Source organism: Chroicocephalus ridibundus, chromosome 2, assembly GCF_963924245.1.
Source record: "Chroicocephalus ridibundus chromosome 2, bChrRid1.1, whole genome shotgun sequence".
In the NCBI taxonomy this organism is placed as follows: domain Eukaryota; kingdom Metazoa; phylum Chordata; class Aves; order Charadriiformes; family Laridae; genus Chroicocephalus; species Chroicocephalus ridibundus.
In genome coordinates this window covers 73,721,987-73,748,464 of record NC_086285.1, presented here as the reverse complement: position 1 = coordinate 73,748,464, position 26,478 = coordinate 73,721,987, and the positions used below count along the sequence as shown (strand labels likewise).

The window sequence follows — 26,478 nt, the reverse complement described above, 5'->3', positions numbered from 1 at the left end:
TGTTCTGAAGTAGACCAATTTCACCTGGGTTATACTGCCACTATCCAAAAGTGTGAGCACCTCTCTTCAGCTGCTGTGTTTTACTCTAGATCCCATTTAAAACCTCCCCTGTTTAACATGCAGCAATTTCTAAAAATACACATATCTTGAAAGGATGTGAGAGATACGGTTGTTTGTGAAAATCACTAGTACTGGCATTTGAGATGCTTCACGTGACCCCTGCATCCACCTCCACGTCAAAGCTGGATAATAGCTTTGTCGTGGTAATCCTCCTTTGCCATTCTCTCTCTTTCTCTCTCACTCACTCGCTACCTTGACAGCCCAAAATTCTGTGGAATTACGTGCAAGCTAAGGTGAGAGAATTTATCCAGGTTTTTGCATAGGCAGTTTCAGACCTGCAATGGGACAAGAACAAATTAGTCTGGTCTATATTTAGATTCACTGTTAGGGTAATGTGGATTTTCTTAAACTTCCTCTCATTACAAACAGCTTTAGGTAAGCATCTCAGAGCTTTTTAAGAAATTTATTCAGCAAAGACACTGCAAAAGTCACTAGATCTACAAAGGGTTAAATTTGGCTCCAAGGTGCTAGCTGGAATTCCTAGCCATGGTATGGAGATAACACACAGAATAATGAATTCTCCCTGTGGCTTGAACTACTCTTCTACCATTGCTTTTAGATTTTACCTTGAAGCCAAGTCTTCTTCCTCCTGTTCTTTCCAAATGCCACTTGTGAGTCTACAGCCTGGCTGTTTATAGCAGTTGACAGAGCTATTGGTCACATTTGACGCCCCTCTCTCAAAGGATACTGAGGACCAGCAATTTTCATTCTCCTGCTTTTGTTATGGCTCTGGCTGCAGCATCCAGATTGATTGGATGGGGGAGACTCATACATCGTCAAGCCAAGCAACTCTGCCTGTACTTTTGCCCTAGTATAGCTGTCTGTGTATTAAAAAGGATGTCATGGGCATTTACAGTTGAACTATGTACTTATTCCTCACACAGACGCATAGTTATTTCTCTTCCCCTAGAATCATATGGTCCTTCAACATACAGAGAGCTACTGCCCCCCTCATCGGGAATGATTTGGACAAAGCTTGCATTTTTAAGAACTACTGGAATATGTAGTAATGAGAGTAACTATTCTAAAAATAAGACTGCTCGCGTAAAGGGTATGTGCCATACAGAATTAAGGCTTTGCATGATCTGATGCGCCACGGCATCCAAATGCCGTCTGTACGGTATCGTGTCTCTGAGTGGATAGCTGAAACCGTGTATGGTGCGAGACTGCGGAAAGTTTCATTTGTGTTCATTTATCCTTCCCGTTTCATGAAGGTCTTTGCTCAATTGGTTGTACTAAGGTACTGTCAAACAGCCAGGTGGGAATGGGGCTGCAGTGTGGTAGGGGGGCTGCACAGGGGACCAGCAAGAAGGGAACAGCACCAAACCCATTCTAGTCACCAGACCTGTAACAGGACTTCAGTAGACACTGTTTTTCAAATGAGAGGTTATTCACTAAGAATGATTTAAGATGTCTGGAAACATGTTAGCTGTCAATACTCCTTTGATTTTTATCCGTAGCTTTCCATATGGCTCTAGCCAAATAATTTTACTATCCTACCTCAGTGGACCTATCTGTGAAAGGAGAATTAGTAATCTGTGACTTCCAAAACAGTGTTGTAAGGATTAATTGGTTACTCTTTCTGTTGAATGTTTTGGAAAATGAAAGATGCTGTATAAGTATTACTAGTGGTTACTATGCATTTTTGGTTTGTGAAGTTTCTCTGAAATACAGCATTTTTATGCTAGGAATATTTATGTTATGGACTACTTTTTTTTTTTTTAAACATGCATTTAAGTTGCCTGTGTGAAACACTACATAATATGAACTATATTAGGAAATTACTCAAAGCATTACAGACAAAAGCATGAATTCAGAAACTCCCTCACTATCTTACAGTCCCCTGGAATGCTTCATTACTTTGCAATCCTTAATCAAATGTAATCTGCAGTAAATCTCTCTGTGTCACTAAAATTCTGCTAGGCGTTACTTTTACGTTATTTCTAGGGAGTTTGAAGTAGACAAGGTTTTGGATTTATTTTTTTTTAAATGTGTTATACTGAGGAAAGAAAAAATAATTCGATGGGCTTGCTTCACAGAAATACAGCATTAAAATTAAGTCTGTCTAGCAAAACTAGGAGAAAGTATTGCTGTCTCTGTTTCACATATACGTTCTGATTGACACCAGATTGTTTTGCCCATTTTCCATGTTGATATGTCTTAAAGTTGGGGTTTTTTTTACAATTTTGATGAAATGGGTTTTATTTTTTCATGTTTATCTCCACCGTGCAGAAACAAAAGATAGTCGGTTTGGACACACTGTACTGAGTTCAGTGAACCTGGTGGAGCTGCACCAAGGATGATGGCTGCCCAAAATGTTCAGCCTTTCTGTGTGGAGCACAGCACACCACTTCACGCTGCAGTTTCTCATGGAACCCCAGCTCCCCCAGTCATGTGAACATGCCAGAATCACAGCTGTTTGATGAGGTTTATTTTTAAAGCGCAGAAAGTAAAACAAAAATAGACCAACCACACATAGTGAATCAAAGCGCGGTCACACAGAATGCTTGTCTATATTTATTACTGTTTTTAAAATATTAAGATTTAAGATCTGGGTTTTTTTTAGACTGCACATGATGAAACTGGCAAGAGGAAACATCTGATTCTTCAGAAAATGTTGATCCCCTTAATGAGAGTATGCCTTGCATTTCTAAGCAGTTGTTGCAAGCGACTAACCTGAGTCACAAAGTAGATGAGGCTGGAGACTGGAAAACTGGGTTGAGGGGAGAACTTCTTCTCTTTACTGGATCGTGCAAGCACAGGGCTCTCAAGATGACACTGGACCATGCTGTGTGTCAGGCCACCAAAGATGTTCATGAGATGACTGTCAGATGTTGCTTTCCTGACTGTTCGGAAAGTGCTCAGTGGCACTAGTGCACTTGACTTCCTTGTTCAGCCAGTGATTTATAGGAGGCAACTGTGCTACACGCTGCTGTCTTTTTCACGAGACAGGTAATAGATTTTGATTCAAATCCTCACCGTATGGACTTTGGTTTTAAGCTCCCTTTCTTCTCTTTATTGTAAAGGTTTCTGTGCCAAAGTGAGATACAAAATTAAACAAGTGCTATGTGTTCCTTCTAGAGGTGGATAGTTTTAGGACAGTAAAATCACAGAAATCATCATATTCTGTCAGCTCTCTGCTTTAAACCTTTTCATACGTGCCAGTTTTCATTTGCATTGGAGTCCAACACCAAATCCATCATGGAGTCCCCCCCTGAGTTTTGGGGACTTCCACACCCAAATTTCCAGCAACCCCAGTGGATTTTTTTTTTCTTCTTTTCCCTTTTTTTTTTAGCAGCAAGTGTTTTCATTGTTATTGTGAATGTTAACTTCCTGTAGGTTTTCCTTCACGTGCTTTGCAGGGTGGTAAGTGGGATGTGTAAGGAAAGGGCAGCTTGCTGGAGAGATGAGGGTGTCAGCGTGGTGCCATACCCAAAGCGGGAAGGTTTTTGGAGAGGAAGAAGATGCAGTACATAGTGACCAGGGGAGCACTTTGGAAGGGCTGAAAGGTTTGTATTTGAAAGTGCTCTGGGCTGGAGAAGATCAGAAGGAAAGTTTCAGAGGGATGGGCATCACAGAGCAGTGGAGGGGTGAGGTGCTGAGGAGCCACCCATTCCCACGGTGAGTCTGTGCACTGCCGTTCGTGCCTCCTCCAGCAAGGTTCTGGTCTTTGTCTGGCTCTTGGATGCAATTTGGCAGCATCAGTAATACCCCTGATAATAAGGAGAATTGTGTTGTGTCTCATAAGAGTTGCGTTGTGCAGGGACTTGAATGCAGAGACAGGGCTGCTAGGAGCAATACGTATTTGGTGTGGGGAATAGGGTAAGGGACATCCTGGGAATAGAGCATGAACAATTATATGAAGTAATCTGTAAAATCAGTGAATCAGTTAAAAATGCAGCTGGCTACCTCATTAAACAACTTAAATAGAATGAAAACAATTAATAAGCAAAACTGTGATCAGGGAAGAAATATCACAAGCAATTTGTGAAAGAAGTTGAAAGTCAAGTAGAAACAGTCTATCAACTAAAGCAAACGTTGTCCTGGAGAGGTCAAGGGGAACCTAATGAGTATGCCCAACCACGTGTGGATAGAAGGGCATGACAGCACCCACCAGAGCCACAGATCCTTTTACTGGGGCTCGCATCCTAACACCACGCCTGGCCATGCTGATGGGATGTCCAACCTGTCGCTGCAGGAGTCTGTCATCGCAGTCAGACGTGCCACAGCAACGAATGCAAATGCTCCTTAAGTTTGGGCAGGGAGAAGGAAGAAATGCCTTAGGCTAGCTTTTAAATTAGACACAAGCTACATGGTTGATCCCATCATGACAAAGGCCAAGAGGCCTCTGTGCTCTGCTTGCATTTATAAACACCTCCGTGCTAATTTTATTGTGGTCTGCACGATGAACACTTTCCAGAGTGTTGTGATGGAGCTGGTCTAACCCAAAGTCTCAAAATATTTTTATCAGATTGCTGTGGACTTTATAAAGCCCTGAAATGCTCGCCTAATTTTGAACAACTTTGAACCTTGGAGAAGGCATATATGGGACTTTAATCGGAATTTAAAAGTTTCAACTAATTGTATACTATTGAAACTTCTAACCCCCCAAATCTGATAAACTCACATTTATACATATCCTCTTCTCCCCAGAAGCCATTCCCTTATCGAGGACATGTTGCAGCCTGTTTGCCTGCTCATTTTCAACTTCGTGTACTCACAGTTTGCTTGCTAACTTAGGTGAGGTTTACACTACTACATAACTCTGAGTTCTTCTGTGACAGCACGCCCTGGGTGAGCGCAGACCGAGAGAGTTACAAGGTGCTAATTGTACAAAGATAGTGGTTCCTTGTCTTGTCATTGTTTTCGTTTTATTTATCTCCCCACCCCGTATGATTTCCAGATGAAAACCCTAAAGAGCCTTAGCCCGGTTTGAATCCTCTAATTGTGCTACTGCAGCCATGTGACTGCCTGGCTGAGTAATTCCCTGCAGAAGGAGACAAACTGCATGTTAAAAAGCTCAACAAATAGTGGTTAAAACACGAACGTGTGGCAGTAGTATCAGATACCCATGCCACTTTGCCTGAAATCTCTCTACTATTGCCGCAGCTGTGTGGAGGCTTGATTTATGGTAGAAGCTTGGGGATCTGAAGGGAAGAGTATGGGTGGGGAGGGAAGGCTGGCTGGACCTTTGCCTTGTTTCCTTTCCCCTTCAACATCCCACTGCCTCCAAAAACCGATTTCATCTATCAAAATGAATGGTTTCTCAGAGGTCTCAGTGAGGAGGTAGGAATCCCTGCCTCGCGGAGGTAAAGAGCAGTCACCTTCCCCACCGCCTGGGAGCCTAAATCTGTTCTTGCTGTTCTGCAGTGGTGTAAGACAGAGGGAGAAAGAGAGAGCAGCTGGCATAAAACATGCAGGCATCTGCTAAAGACCTTCTTCCTTTATAAGTAATATATGGGAGGAGGGGAAGGGGCAGATGAACCCCGATTGTTCCCATTTTACAAAAAGCCTCGCGCTGTTTTCAGGACGGTTTAATTGCATTGATTGTTCCGACCTGTGTATCTTCCTTTCATACCGGAGAGCTGGTGGTTGAATTGCAACTTGTTTTTTGGCTGGCTGACGGCAGAGGAGAAGGGGCTGTCTGGCACAGCAAGGCTGGATGGGGGTGCGTGGAGCGTTTGTGTTTTCAGAGCTCAACACTTAGGGGAGGCTGTTGCTCAGTTGCTGAAAACACAGCTGTTGCAGAGCAAGGGAGGGAGCCCAGCAGCAGCCTTGCGATCTTTATCAGGTAGGCAAAACGTGCAAACCATATGCTTATTCCTGCCTAATTTTATTTCTCAGAGTGGCGGTATTATTAGCGGGTAGGGCTTGGGTTCACAAAGTCCTCTTTTCTGCTCGTGGCAGTGGGAGGGGGTTGATGAGAGCAGCTGGGTGTGTTTGCCCAGAAGCCGGTATGTATGAATGAGGAGATCAATAGCTGTGCTAAAAATCACTGAGCCATCTGGGATTTACAGACAGAGGATTGACTTGCAAATCCTACTGAAATTGAGATCTGCAGTAACTGCTGAATAACAGCACGCGCCATGGAGGTAGCATAGAAAGTTACCTAGAAGACCTGAAATGGCCTAGTGGCACTTCTCAGCCCACGGCTGCAAAGAAGCTTAGGAAAGGGTGAGAAAATGCTGAGGTGAGGGGGGAAATTATGTTCTGTTGATGGTATTTTTTAACCCTGTTGTTGTTGATATGTGATTTTAAATGTACTACAAGAAGATAGAAAGCGCAGCTATATTTTACCAGTACCTGGTGGCTACCAAAACCAGTCTCTTTACAGCTGCATGCAAACTGAGCAAGCTCATAACCAAAGGGGAGAGGGGGAGAACGCACGCGGCGAGAGGAGAAAAGACTCGTTCAGAAAGACAGCAGAGGATGTACTTGGAAATGGAGTTTCGATTTCGAGTCAGTTTTATGCTTATTCTGTGCTCTGTGATTATGCATAACTACAGCAGCTGTCAGGCTGCAAAGAGGAGCTAGGGATGAACCCAGATCTGAGCCTGGAAAGACAGAGTGCAGAAACAATCTTCTACTGTAAGTGAAGGCAGAAGTGCATTCGTAGCAGAGTCAGGTCATCTCTGTAGCACCTTTCAGCATGGATTTTAAGTATGGAAGTGGTCTGTCGTTCTTTCTCGGTGATAAGTAGTGGTATTTGCCTGGTTTATTTCACATGGAGAAACTGAGGTATGGGGAAGTATCCTGTGGGTTTCTGGTCAAGCAGCTTCTCAAACACGGCCAGGAATGGAGAGGCTGGTTGCTGACACAGGATGCCGTGATTTTAGACCTACATAACAGTCAGGTAAATACGTACATGTTCACGGTATGGAGCAAAATGGATATTCTGCTCTAGGTACTTCTCTGCTGTCTTTCATCATGGACAAATCCACATGTTGAAACTCAGCCATCCATAACCACACTAGACATCTAAGTACGAAAATAGTAATGTTTGGAGCCTAGAAAGACTAAACAACTTAGCCAATGTCAAAGAAGAAGTTTGGAAAAGAACTGGAAATGCAAACTAAAGCCCACAATGTTTTATGTACTAACCCATTCCAGTAAAGCAAAATAACAGCTTTTCTCTTTTAATTGTCTTTTTTTTTTTTAATCTTGGCAGGGTATGGTCTGACCTTATGTTAGCTTGGATATTTGCATTGTCCTTCTGTGCTATTCTAGCCTCTAGTTTTAAGAGGTGGTTCTAGTATTTATTTTATGGAGTTGCTTTCACATTAGAGAGCGGAAGATTTTGGTGGCAGGTGATGCCATCTCTGAACTACGTATAAGCTAGTTTGTAAATAAAGATGGGAGGGAGGACAAAATAAAATGATTGTTAGTCCTCCCTAAGAGTGGTATTGCTAACTGTGCTGTGTGATCAGAGGTTTGTCAGTGTTAACAATATTTGCCAGATCTTTTCCCTGGATTTATTTCTCAGTGGAGATATTCACAGTAAAAAGGCTTCAGGTAAAACTTTGATAAGTAGAAGGCATCCTTCGTAACTGTAGCTGTCACTGCATCACACAACAGATGTAGTGGTGCGGTGACCTAACTCTGCTGCCCTTGCTGATGTGTTAGCAGAGATACCCTTACTGCACTGGCCTTCCTAAGAAGCAGGATTAGGCCTTTGTGGAGCCCGTATCTTTTACTGAGACTGCAGCCCTGGTTCTACTGCTCCCAAAATAGAGACCATAGTGAGCTGAAATTGAGAAGCAGTTGGTCTTGTCTTTTTTTTTTTTGTCTTGGTGTGCAGCTACTGGAGAACATCTCTTTTCCTGTGACTGAGACTACTGAATGGCATCACTCTACAGGGGAATCTCCCCAGGTAGACGCTTAAGGATATGTTCATCACTTGCATAATGCTATTGTTCAGTGAAGTTACAGGGGGCATCTGTGTAGTCAAATATGTTCACAGCTATGAAGGAAGCTCTTTAGCTAGTGCTTTAGGTAGCCAGCAGCATATCACTACAGTATCTTTTGAAGAAGGAAAAAAAAATAATTTCACTGACACCTTACAAAATCTTTCTCCATGCTCTCTACTCCTAGAGATCAGAAGTTGAATGATCTAATACTACTTTCAGCATGGTCGTGCTTATTTCCATGCATTACCTCCACTGAGGGCAGTAAGAGTTAGGAGTAGATAGCTAATAAAGTACAGGTCAGTTGATTTTCATAAGGCGTAGTTGGTCTAACTGAAGATAAGACTGTTAATCTCTAAGGAACCATCATGCTTTATTGGATAAGTGATCTGCACATGAGAACTTTTTCAAGGAAACTGAATGGGATCCATGACAAATGAAAAGAGTGGTCCAAAACAATCTTCCGTAAGTTGATTAAAAGAATAATTCTGTCTCAACAGAGCAGCTAGGATCTGATAAATCAGATTGAGAAACAAACTAGAATATATTCATTTTTGCCTTGATCTTCGAGCAATAGACTGTATGTGAGTAAAGTCCAGAGTCCTCAACTTTTCTAATCCTTCTACTAGCAGATAGTGGAACAGAAGGTGTCTTCAGCATTTTTAACAGCCTATCAAGCTGGTAAAGGAGCAAACGTGCCTCTTAAAAAGTCTGTGGTTTAGTATTAACCTGAAAGGGTAAAAACAAAAACAAAAAACCCCAGAAAAATCTGTGCAGGGTTGGATTGATAAAGTAGAATGGGTAGGGGAGTCACAGAATCCACTTAGAGGTGAAGAGCAGAGCAAACAATAGCTGTAGCGGTGACTCTGACCAGCATTGCAGTATTTCTGCCTCTGAGTAATTCTTCTTTTCACTTAGTCTTGGTCTGATAGAGCTATGTAAAGTGTCTTTAAGAAATGGCAAAATGTACCTGGTTTTCTAGCGCTCTTAACCAGTTGTCAGATCCCCATAGATTCACTATGTTGTTGACAATTTAAGAGAATGCTAGGAACTTTTTTGAGTGCAGCTGTAGTGAGAAAAAACTCTGTTTGCAGGAAGAGAGAGCATTTTTTGAGAGACAGGTGGTGTTTAATAGTTGTTTCCCACGTAGTGTAAGCCCACACTATGGAATAAGTAATATTGAAAATAATTTTTGTCACACTTTGAGTTGTTTCAGAATGCTGAAACAGGAAAAAAGTCCCATGGGATTGCCCAGACTTTACTCAGTACCAAAACAAATCCAGCATTACTCTCAATTTTTCATGCTGTTTTTCTAAATCTAGCTTTTTAGGGATCTTCAATTTGAGTTAGGCAGCTTTTCCTAAAATTATTTTCCAACATACCAAAATTCGGTTTTGAATAAAGCAATGCTACTTCGCATCACGGAATAATTTATGTCAGAAGGGACTTCAGGATGTCAGGTCACTCAGTATAATGGTTTAATGTTAAAATGGTGCTTCATTCCGTAGCAGTTCAGTGTAAAAGCAGGCAAGACTTAACTCTTTGGAAAATTTGGACTGTCAGTCTTTAAAGCTGTAGAAGAGATCTGGGAGATTCCCTGTGAAGAGGGACTTTATGCAACAGCTTTGGGGTCTTTTTTGTCTTTTTTTTCTTTTTTTTAATTTACGGAGTGGGAAGCTCAGTTTTGCTGAGCACTCTGCAAGGCCAGGCATTCCTAGGGAAATGATGTATTTCCAAAATACTCCATCTTTTCCGGATGTAATGGCAGGCTGGGCTGCAAGCTGTACTTCCCATGGTGTGTTTTGCCTTCAGGCACTCAGGTCTGACTGTTCAAGTGTGAATCCAACCCAAAATGTTTTGAAGCCTGGAGCATTTGTCTTTTTCATTTTGATAGTTTATATACACTTAGAAATGTATTGGGAAAACACGTAAAAATAAAAAAGCAAAACCCCTTCAATATCCTGATAGAAAATGGTGATCAGGAGGAGCCCTCAGAGTCTGCATGGATTTGACATCAAGTCAGAGCCTTTCCAGGAATGAAAGGGATCTGCTTTTGGAGTCAGTGCAGTTACACAGGGGATGAATCTGTCTCCCCTTGTACCTTTCCTAACTTTTGCTTAATGTGGTGCAGTGAACTAAAACTTGAAACTTGTAGAGCACCGTTCCCACTAATAGAAATATCTGCAGATTAATCAGGCTGTGGTACTTAACATTAAATCTTGCTTATTATAATTGACTGTTATGTCTTTCTAATGAGATTTCTTTCACTTTTACTGCCTGCATGCTGCTGATCCAGACAGCCAAGACTTTTTGGTATTATTTTATTTTATGCTCAACTGTGCCTTACTGGCTTTTTTTTTTTTTTTTGGGGGGGGGGGGTGGTGGTCGTGGCAGGGGTGGGCAGGGCACATCAGGAACAGTAGATGGCTTTTCTGTTGAATATTTTATCTGTATCTGAAATGAATAGGAAAGGAAGGTGTGTGTTTAAGCATATGAGGCTTCTGAGGCGTCTTAGTTTTAATTAATGTAAACCAAACAGATCCTGAAAATAGTGTTTTATCTTTGTTAAATATCCAAACTAAAAAATTGCTGGGAATAAGGGGCGAGGGGGAGGGACTGGGAGGATCGCATTTTTAGTGAAGAGGAAAAAAAAAAGCAGCAATGGCTTTTCTCCTTTCATTTCTGCTACTGTAAGCAGTTATACAGAGTAAAGTGAAAAGATCCCAGTGATACCAAGATATAACTAGCCAAATGTACTTTCTTTATTTCCCAAAGGCCAAGATAATTCTACTCACTGGAGACCTGACCCAGATGAAAGTTACATCTCCCGGGGAAAACTTCGGGTCTCGAAATGAGCATTGAAGGAAGGCTGGTGGGATCATTGGCATTGAGAGGCTAGTCAACTCTCTGCCACTGCTCCCAAGGTCTGACCACCCATACTTTGAATTTACCTGTTTTGCTTTAGTTTTTCATGGACATAATCTAACTGCTTACCCCCCAGCGAGAAAATGACCCGGGGAGATTTCATCTGTACAGACATGTTTGTGCTTAGGATGCAAAGTGAGCGTAGTTCCTTGAGCCGAGAGATGGGTTTAGGGTCCAGATGACTTCTTTTTATTACTCTTATTTTCAAGACAGATCTCAATTGAGAGTAAACGGTATAGCTGTGTTGAACTCAATAGATTTATGCTATCTTGCACTAGCAGTGTATCTAGCTAATTAGTATAGTGTTCGGCATATTTATCTCAGTGTGAAAGAAGCTTTGTCCCATTCAGAAGCCATGTAGATGCGGTAGCTCCAAGGCCTCAGCGTATAGTCATAAGCAGCAGGAGTGACTAACCTCCGTTTAAGAAACGTCCTTTAGGCCTGGGGTGGTGGTTTTCCCCCTTCTGCCAAAACAGCAAGCCATCTGCAGAGGTAAATAAGTGCTGGCGTCCTTATCAGTTATTTACAGATGCCTTAAATAGCAGAAGCAATGAGAGGCATTCAGTCTGGATGCTGTAGTGTTGAACAGTGATTTGCTGGGTTTCTGCTTAAAGAAAAAAAAAAAAGAAATTAAGAAAATGAACCCACCACCACTGATCTAGAGTGGGCCCTAAGACATCTGGCCTTGGAGAACTGGCAGGCTGAGGAGGGCGAGGAGTGCCAGCAGTTATAGGGGCTGAAGAGAGACATTTCTTGCAGGGATCAAACCAGTTTGAAGGAACCCTGTTTTGAATCTCTGCTAGCCTTCATTATAGGCACAGAAACTACATTTCAGGTGAACAGACTGACCCAGGCTGCCCTAAGGGATGGACTGCAAACGGAGGGCAGCAAATTCATGCCTGGATGGGGCAGAGGCTGTGCTGTATGCCAGACTCTTTCCTAGTTACATCAGGATTGTGTCCATCCCTCACGTAGGGTGCCCAGGGACTTGTTTTGTAGGAGAAGTGATTAACTGCCAGTCAGCCCTGCATGTGTTTATCTTTCTATTTCTGATGCATAACTTTTCAGGAGCACAGTGTTAGGTTTTTTTACAGCCATTAAAATTGACCTGTTGTTTTCAAGTCTTGGAGACCTCTGAGTCATTTTGGAGTGGTTTTGACCTGTTTTGTATCCCAGCTTTCTTGCTTACAAGCTGCTTTTCCCTGAAGAAGTGCTGTTATAATTGCTGCACTTGCAACCTTGCTTCTGTCACTTACGTGACTCTGTGTCCCCAGGAGTCACGCTTTGCTGAAACAGAGCTGTTTTCTCTGCTGTCTGGTTGTAAAGTCCATGGTGTCATTTCAGAAATTGTATTTAAAGATGGGATTAAAATCGACTTTTCCCAAACAATTGCTGTTTTGTTTGTTTGCTAATGTGGCCAGCTGGACACATCTTAAAGGGGCTGCCTTTTGAAATTTCTCACACCTTGCTTTTGAAAACCTTTAGTGCAGTTTAAGCTAGGCCCCTATAGTTGCTAGTCATAGTTGAAAACTTGGACCTTTAGATTGGCCTTTTCTGTTTGTTTTCTTTTATAAATCATCTTTCTTTGAGACCTCAAGGGAAAGGCAAATTAATGATAATCTGGTGACATTCCATTAGGGAAACAAAATTCTTTTTGAAGTCTCTATGCAGTTATTACAGGGAAACTTCCATTGTGTCAAAACCTCAGAGATTAAATGTGTAAGACAGTGAAGAACAATATCCATTTCAAGATTGCAACAAAATAGTAAGTTTGTGCTATGAACTAGTTTGCGATATACTTTCTTCTCTTAAAAACAAATTATCTAGAATGCGGTATTGCATCAGTAGAGAAAAGGTGCGTGTCTTTTTTTCTCAGGCCAACTTTCTGTGTTGCGTGAACCATAGAATCATGGAATCATTTAGGCTGGAAAAAACCTTCAAGATCATCGAGTCCAACTGTAAACCTAACACTACCAAGTCCACCACTAAACCATGTCCCTAAGCACTTTTCCATGTTTTCATAAGAGTGTAGGTATGGTGCCTTCCTTGTGCTCCCAGCATCTGTAAGGCGTAGTCAGCAAAGCACTGGAGAAGATAATTCATTACAACTACTGTTGGAAATTGAAACAGTAGCTCAGGGGAGTGGAATACTGAGTTCTGCTCCAAGTTTGGCACTGAAGGATGGCAAGGAGGTAGTGAGCGTGGTGGGTGCTCAGAGTGTTTGAAGGGAGAGGACACGTTGCTGTTGGGTTGCTTCCATCGCATTCCCCCAGGCAGGTAGTAGTATAGCTGACAGGCTTCTCCAAAGGAGAGAGACAACACACCGTCACTCAGCCTTATTTAGGGCTAGGGAGAGAGAAATGTTGTATTTATAACTTTCCTAATACACGCCTGTTCTTTTTCATACACCGGCTTGTCTTTTTTTGAGAGACTGAGAGAATATACGTTCTCTGAGCAACGCGCTTGCTATTTGGGTTGCCAAAATAGAGCACGTTCCCTGCATCTGAATGGGGTGGCTGTTCCTTTGGTGAGGGCCTTTGCTCCAGCCGGCCTGGAAAAAGAGTAAGATGCATGTAAGCTGTTGTATTTTTATTAAAGCAGCAGTGGCTTTCTAACAGCTGTAGGTTGACCCTATTGCGTGCATCCCAGCAACGCAGATCTCCACCTCTTGTAATTAAATGCCCGGTTGCCAGAGGAAGAAGGAACTGGGCACCAGTTGAAACTCAATAGGAATGTTTTCGTTTGCTTTACTGGGCAAGATCTAGAAGTCTACAATCGTTACTTGAAAATGAAATTGCATTCTGGCAACATATAATTGAATGCAGAACTGAGCGCTCTTGAGATGATAATGAACCACAAAAGCTTGAGGTACTAGATTACGATGCCAGCTCTTATGGTAAGCATCAATTTATCAATTGTCTTGATATAAATGAGTATCTCATACCATGCTAAAATTGTGCTTCTGCAGCAAATATAAGCTAAATAGCAGGATTCATGTATAGATACATAAATTGTAGCTATGCCTAGCAATGCTCCCCTCCATTTTCCCCCGTTTCACAGGAACAGTGAAGTCATTAATCTTTGCTAGTAAGAAGCTTTAAAAAAAAGAGAGACAAAAGAGCTAAGGAGAGTATCAACAATCCAGTGTTCAAAGTGAAAAGAGGTTACTGACAGGAGTCCTGTCTTGTTTAAGCCACTTCAAAATGTGTTACCTAGAGTGAGAGGGTGGTGGATGGCAGCTGCATTGCTAGATTGCATCTGCTGTACCACAGAGCATCCTTTTGGCGGGTCAGGTGAGATTCTGTGTGCGGGAAGAGACACATTTTGAGCCTGATCGGGGCTTCAGGTCTCTTTTTGTGAGCAAAACATGAAGTCCCAAAGGGGAAAGAATCGCTCTGCAGTGACTGGCACTGGCACTGCAGGGAGGAACGCTGCTGGTAAGTCCTGCAGGACTCGGGCAAACGCTGCATACCCTGGTATTGTTTCTGCTTGTCTTTGGAATGAAAGTACTGCTTTACAGTTTCTAATGTTCCCCCCACCACATAATACATTCCCTGTGAAATGTAATGGAAAGTTACTGCTGTAATTAACTCATTGATTGTTTAAAACAATTCCTAATTGTACCTGGCTGGGAAGCTGGGAGGATCTCAGTGTCACTAATGTGACTGGATAATTATAGATTTTTCTTTTCGTATTTTTTTCCATAAAGCATGTTTTCTTTGCGGGAGCTTTTATTTCTGGCCAGCGAACTTTCAGTTCCCGTGAATGGCAGATGCAGGCTAGCAATCAGCCCTGGGGCAGCAAATGGGATGAAGTTATTTCAGACCTCGATAACTCAGCTCCCTTAGGGACACTCTAGGCAAACAATGTATTCATTTTTACATGTAATGCTACAAAGCTGTGAAAAACAAAGGTCTGCGCAATAGCAAAAAAGTCTGTATGCCACTGGAAACATCATCTTTGGGAGGCTTCTTCTAGCTGCCAGAATACGGTTCAGTTGTTCTTTTTTAGAAAAGGAAAGAAATAAAGAAAACAAATATCCTGGAAAGCCACCTCTGAGATGCTGCTTTTGCATCTTGGCATAAGAGCCTGTACACAGCCTGCCACAACCCCCGCACATTCGGTATTTCTTTTCAATAGGCAGCGCAGTTGCTAGCCATTACCACAAATCCTGGGGAAGCTGGCAAATGTCAGCTCTTTCATCTTCTGCTTCTCACAGCCAGTTAACAGTGTGTCTGCGTGGCACAACATGTTAGCACAGTACTTCTTCCAGGTCGTATGTCATGCTCCACGCATCCCTGTGCAGCAAGGCATCGCTCTCTGCGGATATGTCTCTTTTAAAGCAAACGCAGGCCCTAGGCCTCGGAGTAGTAGCAACTGGCAGCCGCTTCTTCCAAAGATGTTGGGAGACTTTTTAAGTGAATGTGTCCACAAGGACTGACTGGAGCCACCCTAAAAAGCATGCTGCTCTCTTCTGATGTCTATCTTGCAGCTCTATCTCAGACAACCCGTCAATTTGTGCAAACCATTCCTGCATCTCAGTTATTTATCCACAAAATAAGTACCTGTTTGTCTGTCTGTAATGGGACAGGGACTCTTTCTGAGTCTTTACTATAGTCACTAGCCCTCATATCTTTTCTGAGGCTTCCAGGACATATTATGGTACAATTATAAATAGTAATATTTTCTTCAGGGGCTCTGTGTTTGTTTATGCAGGTTATCTACACCTGAGGTATTGGCGTATTTTGAAAGATTTTTCCATTTCAAATGGGCTCATGCTACTTAAGGCCTGAATTCAGCTATCCTTGCTAGAACTGAGTAGTATATTTTCCTCTCTCTGCATGCATAAAATAATACTAATGTCTAACGCAAGACATATAGGAGGCCTTCTTTACATGATATAAACCTCAAGGAATTCAAACATTTTCTTTGAATTGAACTTCCCAAAGTGTGGCTGTAGAGGTTATGAGTGGTTTTTTTCTTTGAAAATTGCATCTGTAGTCATGGGTTCACTTGCCTTACACTGAGCAATGCAAAAGACATTACATAGCAATATTTGCATGTATTTCCATCCAGCTTAACATGGCAGGGGAGTTTAATTCCACATTAATCTGGGCATTAACTTTATAGTAGTTATTTCGTAGCTCTATGGGGGAGGGTAAAGCTGATGAAGAATTGACACAGATTCAGTAGGGTGTTCTTCCCATAAGACAAGGCCAAAGTGACATTTCGGTGTATACAGGAGGAGAGGTATCAAACAGAAATCAGTCTGGGACATCTGTTTTAGAAAAGGCCTCCAAGTATTGTGGTAAAGGAACACATTTTTGAGGAATGAAGCGTGCCTGGCTTGTTTGTTTGCTTTTCAGGGTGAATGGACTCAGGGCGTAGACTCAGAGCCTTTGACGTTCTCAAACCTTGAGGCTGAGAATGCAGCCGCAGATGGGGCCTATTGGGCACAGGAGAAATGTGTACTTTGGTTGCATTTTTTCCGGGGGGGGAGCGGAATTGTTTGGATAGTATCTTATGGCCAGAATTTGGTAGTATTCAGTTTTTGCCAAGAAAGTGTATTCTCCAAAGATGCCCAGTTTGACTTAGTTGAATGCATCTAAAAGACAAAATCTGTTGAATGCTGATTTAAATAATTCTTCACCAGTTTAGTGGGTTGGAAGTACTCCTCCCATTTCCATTTCAATTATTATATCAATGACTCCCTTTAAAAAGCCTAAGAAACAATGAAGATTCATTTCCTTAGCCTGTACCTGAATCTAACCTTAAAAATACTGTTTGTTTCAATCCAGCTCTGAAAAGAAAAAAGTGGAGGAAGGTATGAATAAATTCTAAAATTTTCTGACCACATACCAACATTTAAATTCTGTATTTGAGTGATCAGAAATTAAAATTTTAATGCTGTGCTCTGAGAAACTATCTTGAGTAGAATGAAAGGACAAAAAATAATTTGTTAATGGGGGAAGTAGTGCAGTAGATGGTTTTCCGAAATGGCATTGATCAGGACTGTAATTAAATGGCATCTTAAAGAAATGAAGAGAAGCTCAGCATAGATTTAGTTTTTAAAGAAAGCTGGATTTAGAGCGCTCCAGATGTTTTGCTTAGAATAAGCTTCATTGACCTGGAATGTGAAAGTGTGCCAGCGTACTCACTGGAGCATTGTTAATGCCTCTGGTTGGGTTTGTTTCAGGATCTTTAGTTTGAATTTCGATGTATTTCGTTTTGCAAGCACAGTGATCTACAGAGAATGCTTAATCTAGAGAGATTAAAATTGTATAGGTATGCCGAGCATCCGAACACAAAGCTTTGCATTGTGACTTTTCCATATTCTGTTTTGCTTTTAACTAAGTCATCCGAAGTGTGTAGATCCGTTGTTTCCTGAAAGCCTATTTTTACAAGGATAATTTTTGCATTATCCAAAATCTTTATTAGGACAACTGTGTTTGAAGAATGTTTTCACATTTTTAAATGGCCTGTGTCTTATCTGACCTATCGTCCAGGCACCTTTTGCAGCCAAAGATAGCAGAAGACGATGCCTAAAACATCAAACAAAAATGGAAAATTACCAAAAAAACCTCTGTAATCATTAAAATGATAGTTAAACAATATTTTGTTTGTGTTCACCCTGCGTATTTTTTTACTGACCATCCCTCCAACCAGAAGACAATTGAAAGTTATTCATTTACAGAATTTGGCAAACAGTTTTAGAACCTTAGGACTAAAAGATATTGATAGTAAAGTGTCTCTCGTCTAAAACAGTGCCATGCTTCTTGTCAACGGAGGCAAATGAGTCAGGTTTGCAGCAGCTCCTGTGTTGACTGATCCATGGAAAACCCACCCGAAACTTTACAAGTATCGATTATACACAGGCAAATTGTATTTTCTGGGTTGCTTCTGTGAAGCAGTTGAGCTCCGTGTTCTAGATTGGAATGACCACATACAATTTCAAAACCTGTGAACGAAAACAAAGGTCATGGGCACCGTCCTTCACGCCTCAGATTCCTGAGGGCTACGAGTCTTCCTTGCTATTTTCCCAAAAGCTAGCGTTCTCTTAGTAGTTGTTTATTCCTGGATTATACGTCATCTTGTCAAACCTAGCATCACCAGCTCTGAAAGTGGACAGGTGTAAGCCTTTGGATATCCTGGGGCTATGCATTGGAAATGTTGATGTTTGTAGAAGGGTCCCTATGTCATCGTTACTGTGCTGCAAAAATGCTTTGTTACTTGCTTAGAGTCAAATATGTCAGGAGACAGAATGTAAAGGTAATAGATTTATTCAATCCATTCGCTTTCAACACTGGAAGAAAACATCAGAAAGATAAGGTAACAGAACACAGCAGTATATGTGAGAGTAAAGAAGTTCCTCAACTGCTTTAGCACCTCAGCTAACTCCTAATTTTTTTCTCCTGAAACAAGCTGCAATCCTTCCCCATTCCTTTGTTGTCCAAAATGCCTGCTTCTCTCTGTTCTCCTTAGAGGATGGGGAGAAGACACAGAAAAAAATGAAGAAAAAGAGATCACCACCTCCTGTGCCATCCAAACTCCCTTTGTCTCTCCTTACAAAGTTCTGCTTCTTTCTTCCTAGCTATGGGGACATTTCCTTCCATCTCCTCCCTCAGATGCTTTGATTAATGTTACTTCGTTTTACCTGAATTAGCCCATTCCTGCGTTGGACACATTCATAAGTCCTGAAGACCTACTCCTGAATTCAATGCTTCAAACTTCTTATAGTTTTAACTATTTTAACATTGGGAGAATTGTCAAAATACAAAATCTGATTGTATGTACTGCGTGGCCTAGAATGGGGAACAGAAGACTAGTTAACGTCTCTCATCCACTCTCCTCCACACCACTGGTTTTGTGATAGTCATTCTAGGGACTGAAGGAAATCCATGTTTAAAAAGTTTGCAAAGTCCAGTTACTCGACATGATTATAGTGCTGCAAACGCCTGATGTGGTCCCGTTGCACAGACTCAATGTAGAACACGCAGGAGAGTAGCACTGCTTAGTAGTGTGCTAGATGAAGCACTGTGGTGCATGGTATTTCAAATCTGTGCTAGGTCAGTGGCAATGACAGTGGACTGCATCGGTATAACCCCACTGATGGCTCAGGTCACTGCAGTTTCTCTGGGGTCTCTGTGTATTAGCTCCCTGTCTTTGTCCTTGTTTTATTTCTTTTATTCTTCCAGGCTCAACTTAATTTCCTAGATTCCTCCTCTCCTCCAGCTTTCCTACCTCTTTTTGGCCCCTTAACTAAGTCTCCATTCTCCACTACCTCTAACCTCTTCTCTTCCCATATACTTCATTTACTATTCCCAAAATGTCAAAAGTGGAGGATTCATAATTCTGAGTTGTTGAAAATTTCTGGTATTGACTGACCCTCACTGAGGAGCTGAATGACAAGTTGTGCCTTGCAAATACCAGTGCTTCTCCGACAGTAACCCAGTAGAAGAAGCAGTTGTCCATTGTGTGAAGATAATGTTGTTTATAGCTCTTGCTAGCAAGCCAGAAGCTGACGCTGTTACTTGGTACTAACTAACACGCCTTCTCTTTCTCACTGAGGGGATTTGTGAGAGCAGAAGCGGAGTCTTGAAAGATGCTGATGAACATGGTGGCTAGGAAAGGGCACCTTATGTTCTATGCTTCTTTATATAGACTGCAGTTTTGCCCGACAGGCACCGTGCAATTTCTAAATGCCCAGGCACGAAGAGCTGCCTTGTAATTGAACGTAGATTCAAATAAAGCTCTGGCACATACTTTCTGTAAGGCATTGGACAAGCTATGCTGTCTTTCTCTTTGTCATATTAAAATTATACTTTTACAGTTGTATCTAGTTGAATCCTAACCTTTTCAAGGCTGGGCTGTTCAAACAGTACCTTGTATAAAGCACCTCCTCATGCAAGTTGAGGTGCTTATTATGGGTAATTACTTATGAATAAGCCTTTGTCCCAAAGAGCTTACAAGAGACCAAGCTCATTCCACACATCCTGATGAAATAAATCAGATGGCATTCACGTTCAGTTGGTACTGACTTGACCTGAATTCAACCTGTCTGATATAAAGATGAAAATCTTTCCGTATCATTATAAAACCCCTTCAACCATTCATCATGTCTAATTGCTAACTTCGTTATCCCCTAGCTAAGCAGCAAGCCAACTATTCATAATAGCTTTATAATAAGCTGCTTCGTTCTCTACAACCTATATTCTTTGTTTTCTCACCTTCTTTGCTTTTAAGCCCTGCTTCGGTCAGAAGAACATGAGAAAAAGCCAAGCAAACACTTGTTCCCCATTACTGGTCCCTGCGCTTCCACTCAGAGGCCAAACTGGCCTCACAAAATTCCTGCTCGTCTCCCATGTGCAGCTGCTGCTGGTGCCCTATATTGTTGGGGGCTGGAAGCCTTTCCGTTTTCCCCTCTGCCCATTTCTGTGCAGACATCTACAGAGTGGTGCCTCAGGCAGCCAGAGCAGCCTTGTGTCGTGTGGTACTTGATGTATTTCCCAGGGTATTTGTCTTCTGGCAACCAGAGTGCAGAGGTGACATTCCTTCATCTGGGGAGGTGGTTAGGAAGTGATGGAGGAACCTCTATCAGGAAAGGTTGCAAAGCCTAGTTGCAAAATGTGCATAGTTCAGGATTTCTCAAAGCAGCTAGAAAAATGGAAAAATATGGCCAGGGGGAAAAAAAAAGGCCAAAAAAAAAAAAAAAAGCAGTGCCTTGATATGAAAAGCTTATTTGCAGCTTATAGCGTATGAGATCTCTGAAGAAGAGAAGCTGCAAGTCCTATGAGGAAGAAAGTCAAAAGGCTTCCCTGGAGAAAACTGAAATGCTGTGTATATTCCCATGAGTGCAACTCGCCAGCTTCTTACCGAAAGGCTGTAGTGTGGTCACATCCTACTCAAATATCTTATCTGAGTGGTTGAAAGCTGTTACCCTGACAAGCAAGCTTGGTCACTGGAGTTGCAGAGTGCAGAAATACACTCACACCCCCCTGTGAGCTAGTCTTTGGCCCTAGACTGCCTTTGGTTGTTAGCACAAAGGTGTACAAGCGAGAGGAAGATTATTATTGATTGAATATTCTAGAATCTTGGAATAATTTAGGTTGGATGGGACCTCTGGAGCTCAAAGCAGGTCTAGTTAGATCAGATTGCTTGGGGACTTACCCATTCCAGCCTTGAAAACCAAGAGAGAGAGAGATTTTACAGCCTCCCTGGGCGACTTGGTCTTATGCTTGGTTGCAAGTAATTAGTAGTCTTACCTTTAAGCCTTAATCTGTTGTGGGGAGGGGAAAATATCTTTTTATGCAGAAGCGTTTGCTTCAGTACAAGCATCACAAGAGAATGCAAACTGTGTTCTCTCTTGAATCTTCTCTCAGCGTGGTCTTTAAATACTGCTTATGAATGGTAAGTTCTTAGCTGTTCATGGTGATGTAAGGAATATAGATGTGTTTGGCCTCTTAGTATACATTTTGTTGATATACTTCCAGTCATAACCCATAAAGTGATTGGAAGCTTCCATCTGCTATTGGCCTCATGATACCATGAGCCTTACCAAAGTCTTGAAGCACCAAAGCCTTGAGGCTGGGATGCTTTAAATTCGGAGGATTACTGCACTGGAGAAAACTTGAAGAAGATCATTAGGACAAAAAGTCTGTTGAAATGTCAGAGTGCATTGTATACTGCAGTCCTGAGCTCTTCAGGGGCCCCTTGGAATTTCTGTAATACAAAGTAATAAAAAAGATCTGCAGTGTGTTTTACCACTATTTTGCTGCATTTACACTGTGAATGAAATGCATATTGTACTACAGACTTTCTACTTCAGCCTTTCAGCCACACGTTCTTCTCTGGTTCAAACCTGTGGTAAAAGCAAAATCTTGCTTTTTGTGTTACCTCCACATTTGTCCCCTGGAGACTTAGGTTTTGGCAAAAGGCATTATGGATCATGCAGGTGAAGCAGCTGGATCCATAAAACCTTGAAAAATAACAAATGTTAGGAGTAAGTTCTTATATCTTATGAATAATTCACACACGTGATGGCTAAGAATTCAAAGCTTAGTATAGGTATGTAGTTATACATTATGACAATGCATCATTGAGGAAGCTGCACTAGATTTTAGCTGTTAATATCTCTTCTTTTACAAAAAGCCCTGAAAAATTACTAAAATCTAAGGCTGGATCTTGAGGCTTTATAATTATCCAATAGGCAGATGTTAAAGAGCTCAGCAAATTTCACATTAAAATATGTTGCAGGATTTCAGCAAAAACTGATTATACTGATATTTCTTCAGATCCTTTAGCACACTGCAGCTTCTTTCCTTGACTGCTATTCAAGGTTTTAAAGAGGGAAACGATGCTTAATATGGCCTTTTGTCAGCAAGATCTGTTGATGGCACATATATTGTCTGTTGGTGTTGTAGAGACTAGCCTGGTTATGTTAGCTCTGGGGACTTTAGGGGAACGATGACGTGAGACTGATGCAAAGCCAAACTTTTCCCTCAGTGCTTTGTGCATCACACCAGCCCACATTGAAAGTACAAGCAGCGACTAAGAGATAGGAGTCTGACGATGAAAAATGACTGGGCTGCTGAGTAGAGATAATAGGGGCTAAAGGAGGAGAGGAAGAATCCTTTTTTGCTTCTTTTCTTTGGAGAAAGTGAAAGGCTCTTCATGCAGATTTCTGTGCTGTTTGGAGGAGCCTGAGTTTATGCTGAAGGAGGAAAAGACTGAAAAAGATGCTCATTATATTGTCAGAAGCTTCTTGCTTCATTTCAGTACCATGAGCTGCTAGCCTACTGGGAGATATGTATAGAAACTGCATGCCATTCCTGGGATTTGTGTTGTCTTTTTTTTCTAATTTGAGAAAAATGTGAGTGCTTATTGAAGTGAGGAGATTGACAGTGTGTGCTGCTGTTGGGCCCAATGGTGGCAGATGCTTATGAAAGGTTCCCCCTACAGCTTTGCCAGTCTATGTACCTTAATCGTGCTTTGCAGCTGCCCTGGTACTCCTGGTTCCTGCACTGTTTGTGTGTAATTACAAAGTGCTTTTCAGCAGCAAGGAAGCCTCTGAAGATTGGGAGGGTCTGTGAGTTCAAAGGCAACCTCAAAGTTTGAATGTCTATTCACAACTTTCCTAATCTTCTCTCTTTTCCTCCGCCTTTCCTTTATCTGCTTTCTCTTCCTACTGCTTTCTCTTCCTACTGAACGTTACTTCCCTTCGCTTCATATTCCCTCCTAAATCTCTGCCTGCCTACTCATTTGTACCTCTATTAGACCCCACGAATATTTAGCTTGCTCCTTCAGCTCAGCCTCTCATCCTCCATCTGAGCTTGGTCAGGGTTTGACTTTACTGGACTTGCCATGTGGCTTTCCCCACATGTCCATCTTCCAAAGCTTTTATGTTTTAGGACTTTCTCAGATTGCCACAAACACAACGGCACTGGAAACCACAGGAACCATAGCGAGCCTTTCAACTGAAATGAAAACTCTTTAGTCCTGTGTGACTGACCCCGTGGCCCACAAGAGACGTGGCGAGTCCCAGGCCATTGGCTTGGAAAGTTTGGGTAAGAGTGTAAAACCATGTTACTGCAAATGAGCTCTTTGGCGCTAAGTCTGCAAAACTTATTCTTCTTCATTTGCCTTTTGTTTTTTTGTGTGAAAGTGTTCCCGAAACAAGTGTGCTTCATGCATAGTCATATCCCTGACCTTCAAGTAAACTGTTGTGAACTACAAGCAACAGACTTAATATGAGTCATTTATAAAGGCAAAAAATCCAGTCATCCCTATTATGTGCTGATCGTAACTTTGTCTGCTGTACGGTGGTGATCTCAGTAGCCAGTAGAGACTTTCTGAGGAAATAACTATCCATTTAATTGCTTTGAAATAAATCTTTTGGTCTGTCTAGCAATTTCAAGCCATGCTCTTACTTATTTTGGATATATTCCTTCACCAAAGATCCCTACAATCTGATCCTTCTCCATAAATTGAGCTTGAGAAGCAACAATAAAAGTAAGGATTATCAGCAGGAAATGTTAGTCTGTGTATATTCTTAGGGAAGCCATGCTACTTGATATCATCAGGAATTAATTTGATTAGTCATGTAGACAGAAGTGCGGGGGCAATTTGTGCTGAGAGCAATGCTGGTGCAAGCTGATTGACTTCATTGCAATTGCCTGTGATGGAAAGTTCAGTTTGACCTATTTTCTTAAATTTTCCTTAAAGCCAGATGACTCAGACCTTTCTGGAGACAGGGCAGACAGAGCACTGTGTATGGCTTAGTCCTTGAGTGCCTCTGACAGGGAATGGAAAGTCTTAGACCTCTGGGATTTCATGATATTCATGTCTATCCCACACACTGTAAAAGGAATAGAGTTTCAGGATATCCCTAGTGGCAGATCTTGAAAGACTTGAGTTTTTCTCAGATGTCTCAAGCTGATCACCCAAGATTTTCAGGCACTATCAGTTACAAGTAGATTTCTCAGCAGTGTTTCTTTCTTTCCCATCTTGAGACATGTGCAATTCTTGAGAAAACAGCGAGAAAACCATAGTGGCATCCTGAAAGATGATGACCGTGACCTGCTTTACTGAGCTTTCCTTGCGTGCAAGAGCCTTCAGAAAAGGCTGCTCCGAGTCATCACTTTGTCACACACAGAAAACTTGATCGGTTCCAAAGAGTTTCAAGTTTCTTTATTGCATGTTGCAAAATCAGGGCTTCTGCTGTGTTTTCCATGTTATTTTAAGTCAAACATTTGATTTCGTTCAAATTAATGTTCTTGTTATGAAACAGTTGTAATGCACATCTCTGGAACTCTCCAGTTGCCTTCTTTGCTTTGCTTTTTCAGACATGTAGCTTTACTTAGAGCCAACAAAAACACAAGTGCCTAATTTCTGTGTCCGAAGGAAGAGGTGTAAAACTAACCCATGATATGGGAGCAGTTTGGCCAGTTTGCCACCCAGAGGTTGCTAGCACTTGACTTTATTTATTCCAAGCGCTTGGAGTGCTCCTCTGGACCTTCTCCCTCCCTTTTTCATGGCTTGGAGCATTTCTGACAAGAATAAGTCACATTGAGGTTTTCCCCCGGGGGCTTGCTAGACATACAGGCAGGCACACAGGCGCGCGCTCTCCCTTTTCCCCTCACTGAGCTTTTTTTAGCGTGCTGCGGGGGAACATAACCTAGTGCGGAATTATAGATAACAGCCAGATACCTGATTGTGGGTTTGGTTTTGTGTTGGGTTTGGGGTTTTTTTTGTTAATGTTTTTCTGCCCCTGTATATAAGACAGGTCTGGTTTTGGTGGGAGGAAAGCAGAAGGTACAGAGCTGTTTGTTTATTTATGAGCAGAAGGAAAAAAGTATTTGGGAGGTGGTGGGGTGTGAAAATCCACAGCATGTATTGGACTTTATTCTTTCAATGTCAAGCAGAGAGTAAGTAGCGAGGAAGCTGCTACATGTTGTGAGTCTCCAAGTCATTTATATGTTATGATGTGCAGAACTTGATTCACGTTTTTCCTTGATTTCAGTCTCATAATTGCACCGAGAATTGTTAACGTCAAGATTGTAGCTATATCTAAACTGAGGGTGCAGGAGTGCTACTGAGTCTAAATTCATGCCTCTGCTCTAGCCTGTGTCTATTATTAAGGTAAAAATGTTGTAGGCTTCCATTCCCCTGGAAAGCCAGTTATTCAGGATCTGCAAAGTGCTCTGAACAGATCACTAAAACCCAAGGGCATGCCACATCGAAATTAGATACAAAAATTCAGAGTGTATTTTCTAAGATGGAAGCTGATGACCTTGTTAGGACTGTAGTGACTAGTGGCTCTGGTGCTGGGACTTGGAGTGACTTTGCTAGAGCTAGAACTTCACCTATAATTTCAGCATAAAGATTGTCTCTTCCTTTGAGCGTCATCTAACAGTAATGGTTGCTTGCTCACCTATTTTACAAATCCAGACTCCACATTGGTTCATTGCTGGTGTTTAGGCTTAGCGTCATCAGGACTTTGTGCATTAATTACACATACATGTTTGGCCCTTCAAATGGCAGCTCAGCAACGTTCCATCTGCCCTGCCGCGTAGGGTGACATCTTCCTTTTTATCCTTAGAAGTCCTTTACCGTCAGCAATTCTTCACACTTGCATCAAACAGGTGTTTCTAAGCTTATGTGTTTTTTGTGTGTAACCTTTTCTGTTCATTTTTATCACACCATATGGTATCACACTGAAATAAAGAAGGGTTTCTCCTAAATAAGGAGAGAACTCCATCATGGCGAAGTGTGTGCATAGGATGTGGAGACCCCTGCAAGTAGAGCAAGAATGAGCCATGTGGTGTTTCAGCAGCATTGCTGAATGTAGGAAGGCCAGCAAAGGGCATTTTCTTTCCTTTCTTCTCCTTTCAGTTTGCTTTTGTTTGTGCAGCACTCATCACCTGGCTCTCTTGGGCTCATGACTGCGAGGAGTAGCTGGGATTGTTGCTTAAGAATGTGTTTATAGCTGCAGAACTAAAAAGGTCATATTCTATTTTGGCCTGCAGGAGTC

The 26,478-nt window shown here is 41.8% G+C and overlaps 1 protein-coding gene across 5 annotated transcripts in view; it reads left to right on the top strand.

The window, feature by feature from the left end:
* Window positions 1-26,478, top strand: part of PHACTR1 (phosphatase and actin regulator 1) — a 323,130-nt gene that overhangs the window by 134,662 nt on the left and 161,990 nt on the right. The window contains exon 1 of one of the 5 annotated variants that reach the window (XM_063325908.1): window positions 5,888-5,911. The exons of the other annotated variants lie outside the window; for them this stretch is intronic. The gene's annotated coding sequence lies outside the window, so the exon portion shown is untranslated. Of the gene's footprint in view, window positions 1-5,887; window positions 5,912-26,478 lie in introns of those variants that run through there. 5 annotated transcript variants of the gene reach the window in all.